At 31.7% G+C, this 5,475-nt stretch overlaps 1 pseudogene; it reads left to right on the top strand.

Annotated features, from left to right (window-relative positions):
* LOC106473975 overlaps positions 1–5,475 on the top strand; it is a 48,723-nt pseudogene that overhangs the window by 11,172 nt on the left and 32,076 nt on the right.

The following is a 5,475-nucleotide window of genomic DNA, read 5'->3' as shown; positions in this document are numbered from 1 at the left end:
CTATTTGTAACATTCATCATTATAACAGTTGACTATTTGTAACATTCATCATTATAACAGTTGACTATTTGTAACATTCATCATTATAACAGTTGACTATTTGTAACATTCATCATTATAACAGTCAACCATTTGTAACATTCATCATTATAACAGTCGACCATTTGTAACATTCATCATTATAACAGTCAACTATTTGTAACATTCATCATTATAACAGTCAACTATTTGTAACATTCATCATTATAACAGTCAACTATTTGTAACATTCATCATTATAACAGTCAACTATTTGTAACATTCATCATTATAACAGTCAACTATTTGTAACATTTATCATTATAACTAACATATATTACCTCAAAACAATATTTTCATTACATTATGAAGTAAAATTAAGTTTACTTCAGTGTAGCAGTTCCACTTATCTTCAACAATACAAACTATTATTAATAACAACAGTTCTACCTATCTTCAACAATACAAACTATTATTAATAACAACAGTTCTACTTATCTTCAACAATACAAACTATTATTAATAACAACAGTTCTACCTATCTTCAACAATAAGGACTGTTATTAATACAAACAATTCTACCTATTTTCAACATTAAGGGCTGTTATTAATACAAGCAGTTCTACTTATTGTCAACATTAAGGGCTGTTTATTAATACAAACAGTTCTACCTATCTTCAACAATAAGGACTGTTATTATTATACCGTCAACAAGTTGGTAAGTCCTACCCCACTGTGTTTTTAAAGCAGGTAAAGTTCTGGGAATTCTGCCACATGAGCTTATTTGATATTGACAATGTCAAACTAGCTAAGGAGCAGTGATTCATTGCTTTATATTCAGCAGGTTTCTACTTCAGCCACTAACAGTAGAATAAACATAGGAAATAGGTGTGAAAAGGATTATAAGAAATTCTCAGGTGATTTACTTTAGAACTTTGTGATCCATACTGAAAAAGACAGACAGTACTGTACATTTTGTTTAATCTAGTTTATAAGTCAGCTCCTAACAATAAAATTACTACAGAAAATAAGTGTGAAAAGGTGAGAATTATAAACCCCGACCATAAGTTCTTTGGAACTTTGTGATCAATATTAAAAATACATTTTATTTTGTATTTTGCAACATTTATTTTCATATACTTTTATTATTTGTCTTATGAACTGGAGAACCAGTTATAATGTTATAGTGGAGAAAATGACGGATGAAATGTAAAGCTTTACTGAAAGAGTGTTTGTGTTTGGGTATTTCTAGTCTGATTGAAGGTCAATGAAACAATAAATATAAATACATGTATAGTCTTATGAGAATTAAACTATTTAGAATAAACATTTTGAAGTCCTTCTAGAACAAAAGAAAGGGTAATTTAGATTTATTTCCTAATTTTTATGATGGTTATGAGGTCGGTCAAATCGACCAATACCATATAGGGTTAGGGCAGAGAAAATAGCAGATAAAATATATAGTTTTACTGAAAAAAAAATTCAAATGTATTTAGGAGGTTTTAAAGATTATGCAAATGAAATTTGAGATGATAAGTATTTATAATCATAACATGAAAATCACTTTGCACTTGGACCAGGAAAAAAAAGACTCAATATATTCAAGGACAAATTTTTTTTAGTTTATTAAAAATACTTCACTAAAAAATATTTTTTTTTGTATGTAAAAATACTTATAATATTTACTGAAAGACTGCCAAATTTTGTGAATATATATACACACTATATTTAAAGTTAGTAGTATCAAAACTAAAATGACTAAACAAGTACGTTAAATTCAACCAAGCCCCTGTAGAAAGGGTTAATGTCAGTTATAAAAATGAAAGTCTGAAAATAAATACTTTGTTTTTCATTTTGAAAATATTTCTAAATTTTAAAGATTATTTTAACTTTTTTATATTATGTTTTTGCCTCCAGGGGCCCAGTGTAGAAAATTCTGTGTTAATGTTTTTGTATATAGCATCTCAACCACTACTGTGTCTGTCATATCCCAGCCAGTGCGATGAGCCCTGGTATTGGGTGAAAGGTCTTATTGGTACTGGATATAGCAAGGCTTTATTGGCACTGGATATAGTAAGGCCTTATTGGTACTGGATATAGCATGTTTAGTGTGGTTGATACATTATAAATATTCACTTATGACTACTTAGAATATGTACAACATAAGACTTGTAATACATTTTTATAAAAGCAAAAGGTTAGTTATGATTGTGATAAGATAATTAATTAAGTATTACTCTTAATTATAATTAATAATTACTCTTAACTGGTTTTGATGGTGCATTTGCTTGTAAGCGGACTTGTAATTGCTCCTTCACGTCACAGAAGTAAGGTGAAACCTTATGAAAGTTAACACCAGTCAGCTGTGGACAACAGTAATTGTTCATTCACATCACAGAAGTAAGGTGAAACCTTATGAAAGTTCACACCAGTCAGCTGTGGACAACAGTAATTGTTCATTCACGTCACAGAAGTAAGGTGAAACCTTATGAAAGTTCACACCAGTCAGCTGTGGACAACAGTAATTGTTCATTCACGTCACAGAAGTAAGGTGAAACCTTATGAAAGTTCACACCAGTCAGCTGTGGACAACAGTAATTGTTCATTCACGTCACAGAAGTAAGGTGAAACCTTATGACAGTTCACACCAGTCAGCTGTGGACAACAGCACACTTAGCTGAACAGTAAACCTGAAACTGAAGTGACACTTGAACACTATGATTAGACACTTCATTATTTATTGAACTTGTGATTAGACATTTTTTGTATGTATTGAACACAGTCATTAGGTATTTCATTATGTGTTGAACATTATGGGTAAGGCTGTTTCTTTTGTGTTAAGTGTTGTGATTAGTCTGATTTTGCGATGAAGTCTTTGATTAGATTTTTTTGTGTGTTAACTGTGTGTTTAAGGTATTGTATGATGTGTTGAAATACCGTGTGTTAAATTATCTGAGTGGATTATTTCAAAAGGTGTTGAACTATGATTAGGTTGTGTTTAACTTTGTGATTAAGTTGTTTCATGATGTGTTGAACTGTGTTAAACCTGTTTCATAATACATAATTTCTTGACTTGTCTTTGTGATGGTATTGAATTTAAACTGTGTTTATGTGTATCAGAATTTTATTAATAGAATGTAATGTCATTAAATGGTTACTAGTCTGTTTTATGGTGTACTCCATTGTGACTGTCTATTTTATGATGTGTTGAATTTTATAACTAGGCTGTGACATGTGTTTAATTGTGATTAGGGCCTGGCATGGCCAGGTGGATAGGGTGCTTTACTCCCAATCTCACCAAATATTCTCACCCTTTCAGCCATGGCACATTATAATGTGATGATCAATCCCACTATTTGTTGTTAAAAGAGTAGCCCAAGAGTTGGCGGTGGGTGGTGATGACTAGGTGCATTCCCTATATAGTCTTTCACTACTAGATTAGGGATGGCTAATGCAAACAGTCTTCGTTTAACTGCACAAAATTCAACACAAACCAAACTATTTGTAACTAGGCTATATTTTAATGTTTTTAATTTTGGTTATGATTAGTTTTGTTGTGTTTACTTTAATGACTAGGTTATTTTAAATGTGCTGCTGTGTCTAGTCTCGACTTTGCATCTTGAAAATAGTCTTGCATTGTAGTTTCCTTTGCAAAAGGCTGTCATAATACCTTTCCCTTCAAGCCTTCTGTAATTCATCTAGTATACAAAGACAGCAGTTATCCACTGTCTGTTTCAACAGTCTGATTACACAGAAATCCATAAGCACTGCATCTGATGACATCACCAGTATGTCACTCTATTGAATAGCATGAATGCCTGTTTCACTGTCCAGCTGGTTAAGATACACAACTGTTGAATGGATACATTTTGGAAGTAACTTGTATACATGTGATTTGTATGTTTTTTTACAAATAGAGATCCTTCATGACTATGTTACATACTGTTGCCTAGAGCATAGGAGTGGTTTTTCCCACCGACCTTTGTGTTTGTGGATTCTCACCTGTTTCTAGATGCTGCATTTTTCTTACCAAGGCTGGGGTATGACTTCTTGCAGGTCTCTTTCTGGGTAGTCTTGGTACCAAGTTGATCCATATTCCTTTGTTTCCTAAAGCAATTAATTATAAGGGATATCCCAGTCTTGGAAAGTCTGAACTCTTGATCTGAACACATCTTTGTGATCACATAAAAAAGAAATGTTATATACCCAATGTCATGCACAGGAGGGTGGCTGTTTGAGCTCAAGCCCTTGCCTTTCTGCTCTCATGCCCCAAAAGTGCCCTTTTTTTTGTCAGTGAGTTGTGCCCTTTTAATGTCCTCTGCATATTACTGTGGTGGGAACAGGCTAACTACATAACACCAAATAATGTGTAGTTCTGATACAGTCCATTCCACCACAACTTCATACTGTTTTAATGTAACATATTCATCCCTCTCTATATGTTTAAGCTATTTCGTGGTGTTTTGGTCCCTGTTACAACCTTATCCATGATGTTTCCTTCAAGCAGTATGTATTTAACTATAATATACATTTTAAGAATAATAATATCATATATTTACCAAACCATTTATGCTATGATTTACAGCAAATGGAGAGGTTTAAAGTAGTAGAAAGAGAAACAAAAACCAAAGCCTATTCCAAAGAAGGGTTAGGGGGAGCACAGAAAGTTGATCCTGCACAGAAGGAAAAAGATGAAACAACCAATTGGCTATCTGTAAGTACAAATGGAATTTAAATAGAAATATATGTGAACATTGTTTGTATGTAACTAAATATTTATCACTTTCAAAAACAATACTAATATTTATTGTAAATCAAATTGAAACCCATTCTTATAAGTCATTATAACCACAGTAATGATACTTAGTATTTTATGTAAACACATTTTTAATGTATACACTTAAGTCAGAAAAGGATTTGTTCATAGCTGTTTTTTATGAAAAATAATTGCTAAAATAGTATTTCAAGCTAAAATTTGGGAAAAAAATAAGTATTAGTGAATGATGGGAAGCATGTCAATGATTCATTGGTTAGTAATTTTGAAAATTTTCAAAGTTTTGAATCAATTTGATTACTCTTTTTTTAATTGATAGATGTTGTTAGCAGTGATTAGAAATGCTTCTGTTGGTAAAAATTGTTGTTTGAGCTAGTTAGAACTATGTATGAGTATATAAACTGTTGTTGGAGATAATTGTAACTGCTTAAGCTAATAACAGCCCTTAATGTTGACGATAGGCAGAACTGCTTGTATTAATAACAGCCCTTAATGTTGACGATAGGTAGAACTGCTTGTATTAATAACAGTCCTTATTGTTGAAGATAGGTAGAACTGTTTGTATTAATAACAGTCCTTATTGTTGAAGATAGGTAGAACTGTTTGTATTGGTTTCAACAAGAATTGTCTAATATTATAAAATGTTTATGTTAGGACTTTGTAGAAAGTTCAGGCTGATCCTA

This window comes from Limulus polyphemus, unplaced genomic scaffold (assembly GCF_000517525.1).
Source record: "Limulus polyphemus unplaced genomic scaffold, Limulus_polyphemus-2.1.2 Scaffold6692, whole genome shotgun sequence".
Lineage (NCBI taxonomy): Eukaryota > Metazoa > Arthropoda > Merostomata > Xiphosura > Limulidae > Limulus > Limulus polyphemus.
Note: the sequence above shows the minus strand (reverse complement) of the source record. Positions and strands in the feature narration are given on the sequence as shown.